Here is a 12500-nt window from a genome sequence, read left to right on the forward strand (position 1 = left end):
ATGGGAAGGGTACCGGGGAGGGTGTGTAAGGTGCTGGGAAGGGTGTGTAAGGTGCTGGGAAGGATGTGTAAGGTGCTGGGAAGGGTGTGTAAGGTGCTGGGAAGGGTGTGTAAGGTGCTGGGAAGGGTGTGTAAGATGCTGGGAAGGGTGTGTAAGGTGCTGGGAAGGGTGTGTAAGGTGCTGGGAAGGGTGTGTAAGATGCTGGGAAGGGTGTGTAAGGTGCTGGGAAGGGTGTGTAAGGTGCTGGGGTGTGTAAGATGCTGGGAAGGGTGTGTAAGGTGCTGGAAAGGGTGTGTAAGGTGCTGGGGTGTGTAAGATGCTGGGAAGGGTGTGTAAGGTGCTGGGGTGTGTAAGATGCTGGGAAGGGTGTGTAAGGCGCTGGGAAGGGTGTGTAAGGTGCTGGGAAGGGTGTGTAAGGTGCTGGGGTGTGTAAGGTGCTGGGAAGGATGTGTAAGGTGCTGGGAAGGGTGTGTATGGTGCTGGGAAGGGTGTTTATGGTGCTGGGAAGGGTGTGTAAGTTGTTGGGAAGGGTGTGTATGGTGCTGGGAAGGGTGTGTAAGGTGCTGGGAAGGGTGTGTATGGTGCTGGGAACGGTGTAAGGTGCTGGGAAGGGTGTGTAATGCTGGGAAGGATGTGTAAGATGCTGGGAAGGGTGTGTAAGGTGCTGGGAAGGGTGTGTAAGGTGCTGGGGTGTGTAAGATTCTGGGAAGGGTGTGTAAGGTGCTGGGAAGGGTGTGTAAGGTGCTGGGAAGGGTGTGTAAGATGCTGGGAAGGGTGTGTAAGGTGCTGGGGTGTGTAAGATGCTGGGAAGGGTGTGTATGGTGCTGGGAAGGGTGTGTAAGGTGCTCGGAAGGGTGTGTAAGGTGCTGGGAAGGATGTGTAGGGTGCTGGGAAGGGTGTGTAAGGTGCTGCGAAGGGTGTGTAAGATGCTGGGAAGGGTGTGTAAGGTGCCGGGAAGGGTGTGTAAGGTGCTGGGGTGTGTAAGATGCTGGGAAGGGTGTGTAAGGGTCTGGGAAGGATGTGTAAGATGCTGGGAAGGGTGTGTAAGGTGCTGGGAAGGGTGTGTAAGATCGACAGCGAACTATTACACAACTCATCAAGAGACAGGCGTAAGTATATAGTTTGTGTATTCTTAAATAATCTCGCTACCTAACTACACCTGCTATTTGTTACTGCATCGCGGTATCTGTCACAGTACATTATATTCGTCTAAGGGAAGCAAAAGAAAACTGTACCGTAATTTCCTCTCTAAGTCTCTAAAAAGGTAACATTTAGTACTGCTGAGGTTTAAACTAATTTTAGGGAGAGATTTTGAAACTATACCTCATACCAATTAATCTGGCCAGGCATGTATGGCAACACTGCTCCTGCCGAGATTCTGATTGGCTGGAGGTGTTTGTTCGATTTCGTTGTTGCTTAAACCGATACCCTCTTTATTATAAGATGTGATACTGAGTTTGTCCACAATACAATCGTCAAAAGCATTAAGAAATCCGATAGATACTTAACAACAATGAAGTTTTCGTAGGAAGATAAAGATATTGAGTTAACAAAGTATTATAACAGTCCAAGTCAAGGTCAGCATTCGAACAATTCCTTTAAATCTCCGACACTCCTTAATATAACAGAAAATTAAGGAAACCTGCATATATCTAAGCGTTGGTATATATAGCACATTTAAATTTTAAGATCAGTCCGTACTGTGATAATAGAGGATATGTAATGAAATAGTTTTCCTTTAGCCTACTTTGATTTCTCGCGATTTTTTCAAACCTCCCTCCCCACAGAACTCCTCTTTTCATTAAAATTTTTAATTATTCAGAGTTGTGGTACGATTTAAGGGTGCGGACTGATCTTAAAATTTAAATGTGTTATACCAACGCTTAGATTATGCAGGTTTCCTTAATTTTCTGTTATATTACGGAGTGTCGGAGATTTAAAGGAATTGTTCGAATGCTGACCTTGACTTGGACTGTTATAATACTTTGTTGACTCATATCTCTATCTTCCTACGAAAATTTCATTGTTGATAAGTATATAACGGATTACTTATTGCTTTTGATGATTGTATTGTCGACAAACTCAGTATTACATCTGATAATAAAAAGAGTATCAGTTTTAGCAACAACGAAATCGAACAAACACCTCCAGCCAATCAGAATCTCGGCAGGAACAGTGTTGCCATACATGCCTGGCCAGATTAATTGGTATGAGGTATAGGAAGGAGTGCCAGATGTGGGAACTTGGTTTCATGTTATCGTCAGCAAACCCAAAATATCCCGTAAGAGGGTAGCATCCATGCAAATAATGTAGCATATAAATCTTTTACACAGCTAACTCGATCATAAGTGCAGCGATACTAGCATATAAACCAGCGAATTGATCAAAACTATGATACCAATTTGAACTTCGCGGGCATCACATCGGAGACACAGCCCAGGTTCCAAAATTATAAATGTTTTGAGCGTCCGGTGCATGTGTATAAAATTGCTTGTTTAATGTTTATTTTTCAGTTTTCACGGAACCAAGCTAAAAAATACATACATATGTATAAAATCGGAAAAAATAAACCAAGCAAAGCTATTTCTGATGCCTTCTAAATGCTGTGAAGGCATATTAAATCCCGGAAATTGTTAAAGATCGTTTATGAATACTTCCGAGGTCGGTGTTGCGAGTGTATCCGACACCATGTTTCAGGGAGCGTGTAAAAGTGATGTGGCGAGTATCCTGCCTTGATTTCCGTTTTTTTCAACGAGTTACAATTCACTTGTATTATTGTGCTTGTGAACATTAGGCAATGGAGGTAACTTAGATGTGAGCATTTCAAGTGAATATTGAGTGTTTCGTGATTATAAAGGGCGACAAGTCCGAGCAGACGCTCAAGAAGGCTGGCTTCGTGAGTATCCTGGTCCACTTCCATATAATTTTACCACTTCCATCTGATTTAAATGCATAAATCGGCTTGTTAATATTAAATAAGTTAGTGGACATTTCTAGGGTATAATTATGTGATGGAAATATTCGTGTTTCGAGATAGTTTGTGGAATGGTGGTGTACTGTAAATGGAAGAACAGACGCCAAAGAAGGTCGGCTTCGTAAGTATCCTGCTGTGATTCGTTTTTCGGCAGCTTCCGTCTAATTTACTTACATAATTCTACTCACTAATGCTAGACAAGCAAGTAGAGATTACTTGAGTGTACGTGTGTGGGGGAAAGTGGGTGTATTGAGATGGTATTTGGCTTTCGTGTGAAAGCAGACGCTGAAGATGGCCGGCTTACTCATCCTGCTCTGCCCCCACGTTTTCCTTACAGAATTCCCCCACTTAATTCTGCTTACTGTTGTTATGCAAGGTCATGGTGATAAATAAGTGTTAGTTTGGTGGCAGAATATTGTTGTTTGCAGATATTTAAAGGATGTCGGTGTTTTTCGTGTCCTTGACGAAATTTTGTAAACATTCTATCTATCTATCTATCTATTGCCAGATGCCTCAATCCCGTTTGGGGTGGCCACAAACAAATCGCCTCCACGTCGCCCTGTCCCCCGCCATTTCACTGCCCTGCTCCCAACTCACACCCGTCTCTCATATACCTCTCCACTGTCTCCACCCCATCCCTCCATCTCATCCTTGGCCTCCCCCTCACTCTTTGCCCCTCCACCTCACTCACATACACTCTCTTCGTCAGTCTTTCACCCTCCATCCTCTCCACATGGCCAAACCACCTCAGTATGTTCCTCATAACGTTTCTTATCACATCCACATCCATATCACAACGCTCCTTTATATCCTCATTCGTCAGCCTGTCTCTCCATGTGACTCCACAGGCTCCTCTTAAATAACTCATTTCCACTGCTCTCACTCTTGACTTGTGTCCTTCCGACAACGTCCAAGCTTCACTTCCATACATTAGAGTTGGTATCACAATACTGTCATGTAGTAACTTTTTCACTTCCATGCTCACTTCCCTGTTTCTTATCACTGCTTTCAAAGAACCAGCAACCTTTCTTCCCTGCTGTACCCTTTCAAACACTTCACCCTCCAAACCTCCATCCTTACTCATCACACTACCCAAGTACTTAAACGTACTCACATTTTCCAATTCCTCACCATCCAACCTCGCTGTACATTCACTGACTTCACCTCTCTCAAAGACCATCACTTTACTCTTCCCTACATTCACCTTTAGATTCCGTTTCTTACACACTCTCTCAAACTCATCCACCAAGCCTTGCAGCTCCCCTTCGTCTTCACTCAACAACACAGTATCATCTGCAAACAACAGTACAAGGAGTTTCCAAACACTATCCTCTCTCACCAGGGCCACTCCAACATCGGGACAATTAAGATAATTTGCTCAAAAAGCGGGACATTCTAGTCACAATTATAAAAGCGGGACGGACGTCCAAAAAACGGGACTGTCCCGGCTAAAAGCGGGGCTCTGGTCACCTTAACCTTTACCTAAGCCATTTATCCCGTACATTACACATTAACATTCTCCTGTAGGCCATTTGTATCATTTTAATACCGACATGGTTTTCGTCAATAACATGCAAAGTAATACTGAGGTGTAATGTGCAAGATAAATCGCTAAGGAAGAGGATTTATGAATTATCCTGCCGCTCAGAATCCAACCCTTAACCGTCTCAATCCGGTGACATAATTCATTTTTGGTGTGAGTGGAAAATAAGTCGCCGAGTTGAAGGGGTTAAGGGATTATAATAGCGCATCCAAAGCCAAGCAGAAAACACGCGCAGGATTTGAAAATGAAACGTCAATACGAAAAGAGGATTAGTTTTATAATCCTTCGTGTGTGTGTGTGTGTGTGTGTGTGTGTGTGTGAGAGAGAGAGAGAGAGAGAGAGAGAGAGAGAGAGAGAGAGAGTTTTTAAAGACAATCGGAAAGAGCTAATATTTTCGCCCATTACCTAAGAAAAGCTGGTCCATCCGCGTTCTCCATCACCTTTTTCCTCATATTGGAGACACCATAAACGCTGAATGGGTATACACGTGTAGCTGACTGGAGAATGCGGAGAGGGAGACCAAGAATGAGGAGACCAAGTATGAGGACATGAGGGGAGGCGGCTTGGACTGACGAGAGCGAGAGGATGAGCAGCAACAGAGAAGCTTAAACGACTGAAAGATGACTGATTTTTTGGAGCTTATTTCTAGTCTGGCCATGTGGTGAGGATGTAGAATGAGAGACTGACGAGGAGAGTGTATGTGAGCCAGGTGGAGGAGGGGAGAGGGAGGGGAAGGCCAAGGATGTGATGGAGGGATGGAGTGGAGAGGTATATGAGAGAGGGGGGTGTAAGCTGGGAGCAGGGCAGAGAAATGGCGGGGGACAGGGCGACATGGAGGCAATTTGTTTGTGGCCACCCCTTACAGGATTAAGGCGTCTGGCAATAGATAGATAAATAGATAGATTTCTCGTCAGTTCGGAGTCCGTGGCGTCTTTTCCTCTACGAATTATTTTGCCTGATTCTTATTTTACACTGTCAATCCATAAACAGTTAAGTTAAAGAGAGAAACTTAACATGTGATACGCACAAAACATCTATATATGTACTAGGCCACTTAGACTAGGCAGGCACACACACACACACACACACACACACACACACACACACACACACACACACACACACACACACACACACACACACCTCTGTAGTGTAGGCTGTCTCCCTTAATAAACCCGTACACAACGCCTGTCTGCTCTCCAGTACTAAAGATAGGAGGACGGGATGAAAGGCCGGGGCAGCACTAATTATAAAATCCAATTAAAACTGGTGGTTGTATACAACACACACGGGAAGCAAGAGACCTGGTAAAGGAAAGCTGGTAAAAGAGAGGCGTGGAGTGGAGGAAGCCGGCAGCAGAACAAGGTCACTACAGCCAGCAACCAGTGTGGCCACAACAGTGCTGCGTCTATCTTTCCTATTGTTATATCTGACATAATTTGAGGGAGTAAATCTCAACATAACCATTCCACTCTTTCCTCCATCAAGAGCATACCCGCCACACTTCCTTCCTACTATTATATCCGACATAATTTGAGGGAGTATATCTCAACATAACCATTCCACACTGATGCATCATACCAAGGAAAACAAGTGCATTCAGTACTGCCATGCAATACAAAGTGCCCTACCGGATGATAACCATACATATGTACCTAACCTTGGCAGTAGATTGGCTGGTTGTTGTGTACCACATGATAACCATACATATGTACCTAACCTTGGCAGTAGATTGGCTGGTTGTTGTGTACCACATGATAACCATACATATGTACCTAACCTTGGCAGTAGATTGGCTGGTTGTTGTGTACCACATGATAACCATACATATGTACCTAACCTTGGCAGCAGATTGGCTGGTTGTTGTGTACCACATGATAACCATACATATGTACCTAACCTTGGCAGTAGATTGGCTGGTTGTTGTGTACCACATGATAACCATACATATGTACCTAACCTTGGCAGCAGAGTGGCTGGTTGTGCCGCGCCACACACCCTCATGGTGTGGCCAACAATTGTGTCAAGTTATACCAAAATCTGTCCACGCATGTACAAGTTGCTGGGTGATCACTAAACTGCAGACGGACAGCACCCGACCTTGTTTGAGCCCCATGTGTGACCTTGACCTTGGGAGTAGATGGCCAGTTGTTGCTGCAACACACCCTCATGGTATGGCCAACAATTGTGTCAAGTTACATCCAAATCTGCCGACGCATGTACAAGTTACAGAAAGGTCACGAAATTGCAAACGGATTGTCATACTAAGGGAACCTCGCCAACCTGTAGTCCCCGACCGGTGTGACAGGTAGGGACCTGGTAATTCCTGAGGCAGAGAAGCCACACAAGCCTGTCACGTGGAAATACTAGCCAGCGGAGGGACACTGGCAATGATATAGAATGAAGGCAGCAGAATACACTATACCAATGCACCATCATACACAACGGTATATGCTGACTGTGTTTGCTAAGCTTGTCTCTACTAAGAAAAAAATTACACAAGAAAATAATTAAACTACAAAAACATAAAATGACAATACACACACACACACACACTGCACAACTGCTATGATTTATGTTAATGAAAAGCTCAGGATCGAAGTGGTGGTGATGGTGGTGGTGGTGGTGGTGGATGGATGGCTTGGTGGTGGTGGTGGTGGTGGTGGTGGTTGGGTGGTGTGGTGGTGGCGGTGGTGGTGGTGGTTCGGTGGTGTGGTGGTGGCGGTTGTGGCGGTGGTGGTGGTGGCTGGGTGGTGTGGTGGTGGTTGTGGTGGTGGTTGGGTGTTGTGGTGGTGGTTGGGTGGTGTTGTGGTGTTTGTGGTGGTGGTGCGGTGGTGGTGGTTGTGGTGGTTGGGTGGTGTGGTGGTGTGGTGGTGGTGGTTGGATGGCATGATGGTGTGGTGGTGGATGGTGGTGGTTGTGGTGGTGGTTGGGTGGTGGTGGTTGGATGGCATGATGGTGTGGTGGTGGATGGTGGTGGTTGTGGTGGTGGTTGGGTGGTGTGGTGGTGGTGTGGTGGTTGGGTGGTGTGGTGGTGGTGTGGTGGTGGTGTGGTGGTTGGGTGGTGTGGTGGTGGTGGTGGTGGTTGGATGGCATGATGGTGGGGTGATGTGGTGGTGGTGGTTAGGTGATTCAGTGGTAATGGTGGTGGGTGCCCCCCTCCAGCAGGAAGGGAGGTGATAGGCACATGTTACTGTAACGCGGTAACGATGCTAATCATACAGTGCTACACAAGTGATGTAATTCTCTGTCTTATTTGATCTGTAAGAAATTAGCAGCAACATGATAACATTTTCCGTCTATGTAAGGTGCCTGAACTATATTGATGGTATTGACCAAAACAATGGCACTGCGTCAGGTTCCGTCTATGTAAGGTGCCTGAACTATATTGATGGTATTGACCAAAACAATGGCACTGCGTCAGGTTCCGTCTATGTAAGGTGCCTGAACTATATTGATGGTATTGACCAAAACAATGGCACTGCGTCAGGTTCCGTCTATGTAAGGTGCCTGAACTATATTGTCTATGTAAGGTGCCTGAACTATATTGATGGTATTGACCAAAACAATGGCACTGCATCAGGTTCCGTCTATGTAAGGTGCCTGAACTATATTGATGGTATTGACCAAAACAATGGCACTGCGTCAGGTTCCGTCTATGTAAGGTGCCTGAACTATATTGTCTATGTAAGGTGCCTGAACTATATTGTCTATGTAAGGTGCCTGAACTATATTGTCTATGTAAGGTGCCTGAACTATATTGTCTATGTAATTGACCAAAACAATGGCACTGCGTCAGGTTCCGTCTATGTAAGGTGCCTGAACTATATTGTCTATGTAAGGTGCCTGAACTATATTGATGGTATTGACCAAAACAATGGCACTGCGTCAGGTTCCGTCTATGTAAGGTGCCTGAACTATATTGATGGTATTGACCAAAACAATGGCACTGCGTCAGGTTCACGCAGCCACACCTCACGCCTCACACTGTCTCACCTGCCATATTGACACCAGCACAGGCTTGCTATTTTCACACGCCTTACCCGTTCATTTGTGCTGCTAGACACACGCTGCCTCGTTCTGGCAGCTCGCTGTTGTCTCACACCGCTGATGTGGCCCATAGTCTTGTGTAAGTGCACCACAAGTTGGTACATTGACAAAAATACACCAACAAAAAACCACACCGGTAACTTCCTTGCCTGCGCCTGCCCTCCTGGTCGGCTGTTGCATTGTGGGTAGTGTAGTGACGTCACACAGCCAATCAGATGTCATCTCTTTCCGGCGTCAGGCTCCGCAGCCAATCACCGCAAATGTACGTACTGTATAACATCTTTCACTCGTGCCTCAGGGATAAATCTGTACGAATTAGTAGTAAACATCTAACTGTACATTAACACTGCATTAATAGACGATGTTTGTGATGTATACAAGGCAATATAAGGTCACTATCGTTTTGCCGTCCAGTGTGGGAAAATGTTGTGATACCGGCCTTATTTGAAGATATACTATTTTATAAAGGTAATATTATTACCGATGAAATAACTGTTGACAACCTAAGCCCTAAGCCGAGTCGCTGGAATTCATGTTATTGTAGTGTTGTACCATTTATTTGCACACCAAACAATGTCAGTGGAATTTAGCTGCAAATGTAGGTACGATTTATTATGACTGTCATTATAACGCGTTGATGGCCATTGTGTTGCTATAAATGACACACTTCTTACCCAACCCCACCTGACATCCAACCCAGCCCTGCCTCTTGTTTACCTCCAACACACTGAGTACTGCCACCCCTGCCGCCTGCACCTCTGTCCCCTCCACTCATGCCACCCTACCTTTCCCCAAGCCTGCCCTGCCTACCTGCTACCACCAACACCCCTGCCTACTTGCTACACCAACACCCCTGCCTCTCCTTAACCCTTCTCTGCCTCACACACCCCTGCTTACCTGCCACCACCAACACCCCTGCCTCTCCTTAACCCTTCTCTGCCTCAAACCCCGTGCCTACCTGCCACCACCAACACCCCTGCCTCTCCTTAACCCTTCTCTGCCTCACACCCCCATGCCTACCCGCTACACCAACACCCCTGCCTCTCCTTAACCCTTCTCTGCCTCACATCCCCCTGCCTACCTGCTGCCACCAACACCTCTGCCTCTCCTTAACCCTTCTCTGCCTCACACCCCCCTGCCTCACCTACCCCCACCACCCTGACGCCTCCAGTCTGCACAGTCAAGGTGCCGGGGTTCTGTCAACAACTACAATACCTACACAAGAAGCCAACTCAATGTACCCCTTCAGCCCGGTCATGTATTTCAGGCTGATTAGCGCCCAATGGTTTTATTTAGACAAAGATGGTCTTGCAGGGGGAGGCCGAGGATGAGATGGAGGGATGGAGTGGAGAGGTATATGAGAAAGGGGGAGGCTGAGGATGAGATGGAGGGATGGAGTGGAGAGCTATATGAGAGAGGGGGAGGCCAAGGATGAGATGGAGGGATGGAGTGGAGAGGTATATGAGAGAGGGGGAGGCCAAGGATGAGATGGAGGGATGGAGTGGAGAGGTATATGAGAGAGGGGGAGGCCGAGGATGAGATGGAGGGATGGAGTGGAGAGCTATATGAGAGAGGGGGAGGCCAAGGATGAGATGGAGGGATGGAGTGGAGAGGTATATGAGAGAGGGGGAGGCCAAGGATGAGATGGAGGGATGGAGTGGAGAGGTATATGAGAGAGGGGGAGGCCAAGGATGAGATGGAGGGATGGAGTGGAGAGGTATATGAGAGAGGGGTGTGTGAGCTGGGAGCAGGGCAGTGAAACGTCGGGGGACAGGGCGACATGGAGGCGATATGTTTGTGGCCACCCCTTACGGGATTAAGGCGTCTGGCAAAAGAGAGGTAGACAGATAGATAGATAATATGCTAGAAATTCACTCTTATAATAAAAATGAAAATCGCCTGACATGGAAAAGATTACACTCAGTGTGTGTGTGTGTGTGTGTGTGTGTGTGTGTGTGTGTGTGTGTGTGTGTGTGTATACAGTATGTCTGTCAACAACTGAAAGAGAGTTGTCTGACGGGAATTTCATTAAAACATGTGGTCAAGCATATACACACACACACACACACACACACATATATATATATATATATATATATATATATATATATATATATATATATATATATATATATATATATATTATATATATATATACTGTGTATATATATATATATATATATATATATATATATATATATATATATATATATATATATATATATATATATATATATACAATCAAATGCATACACACTTTCACACACACACACACTTTCCTATAAATGTACACAGGTTCACATAACATACAGACGCACACCAGTACTCAAACACACATCGGTACTCATATACACTTATGATTTTATCAGCACTGCTCTGTATAGCAGAGAGAGAGAGAGAGAGAGAGAGAGAGAGAGAGAAAGGAGGAGGAGGAGGAGGAACACGTCTGAGCCATCCTGAATATCGTCTCTCTCTCTCTCTCTCTCTCTCTCTCTCTCTCTCTCTCTCTCTCTCTCTCTCTCTCTCTCAGCACAGCTCAGTATTGTAGTGTTTGTCGCTGTGGCAAACCATGTCAACGAAACAGGCAGCCTAAAAGTCAATGTAAATATGTAACAGGCAGAATACATGACCAAGGAATATGTAGGCTACTACAACGCCAAAACACCTCTTCCTTAGCGATTTATTTTGTCTATTGCACCTTGACAGTCTGGTGATGTCATTTGTGTCGCTCTGACGTCGACATACTCGTAGTTTGCATCAGTAACAAACAAGAGGTTATTGAGGTTTAATATGCAGAATAAATCGTTATAGGTGTTGGGAAGCATCCACAGTAGGAGGCTGCCATCTGCAGCCCCAGGATCCTCATGCAGCCATCCCCTCCCGCCCTAGACAGGCAACTGTCTAGACCCAAGGGTAGACAGCCAGGCGCCATGGGTCAAACCGACACACGTCTACACTCTCCCTTGCTCATAGTGATACTGACGGGGCCCCAGGTGGTACTTACTGAGGCATTGGGTATTTGGGGGGTGTGGTCGCCGCAGACAGCTGGGCACCGCGGGTCAAACCGACCCACGTCTATACCACTCCCATCTCAGCGACACTGACGGGCCCCAGGTGGTACTGATTGAGGCATGGGGGGGGGGGTGTTGTGGCCGCAGACAGCTGGGCACCGCTTTGGGGGCGGGGCTTGCAACAAAGAAAATCGCCAGCAAATAGAGGGGGAACATGGGTAACTCGGGCCAATATTTCTACGGTTCATTTGATTCCTTTGGTATTTTTTTCTCACTGCTGTTGTTCTTGTGTTGCCTCGATGTTCAAGGGTCGTTACATTCCTTAGTGGCGGTGGTGTAACATAAATCTCTATATAACTTCACAACTGGACACTCAGAGCATTGTGCTTTCCATTCTCTCCACCTAATGTACAGTTTATCACATCATTCCTGGCTTATTTCCCAGTGATATCTATACTGCACTCTGAGTCTACACTATATAGGTTATTTACTGCTTAATCATATGCTTTGTACTGTGGTCATATCGTATCGTATCGTTTATAAAGGCTCCAATAAGCTTGTATGCGTCGGCCTTGGTCACATAATGGCTCTCCACGCTGCTCGATCTCTGGCAGCCTCCCTATTTAGTCCCTTATCCCTTAGGTCACACTCTATGTCCCCGTCTCAGGTCTTTTTCGGTCTGCCTCTCGCAACCCGACCCCCGACGTACACACTCGTTAGATCCCTAATATCTGAAGGTTTCCTGTGCTTCTTATTATTTGTAGATGTTGGCTGTACTGTGTGTGTGTGTGTGTGTGTGTGTGTGTGTGTGTGTGTGTGTGTGCTTCTTATTATTTGTAGATGTTGGCTGTACTGTGTGTGTGAGTGTGTGTGTGTGTGTGTGTGTGTGTGTGTGTGTGTGTGTGTGTGTGTGTGTGTGCTT

This window comes from Coenobita brevimanus, chromosome 91 (assembly GCF_032717465.1).
Source record: "Coenobita brevimanus isolate Jiangsu-jjx chromosome 91, ASM3271746v2, whole genome shotgun sequence".
Classification (NCBI taxonomy): Eukaryota; Metazoa; Arthropoda; class Malacostraca; order Decapoda; family Coenobitidae; genus Coenobita; species Coenobita brevimanus.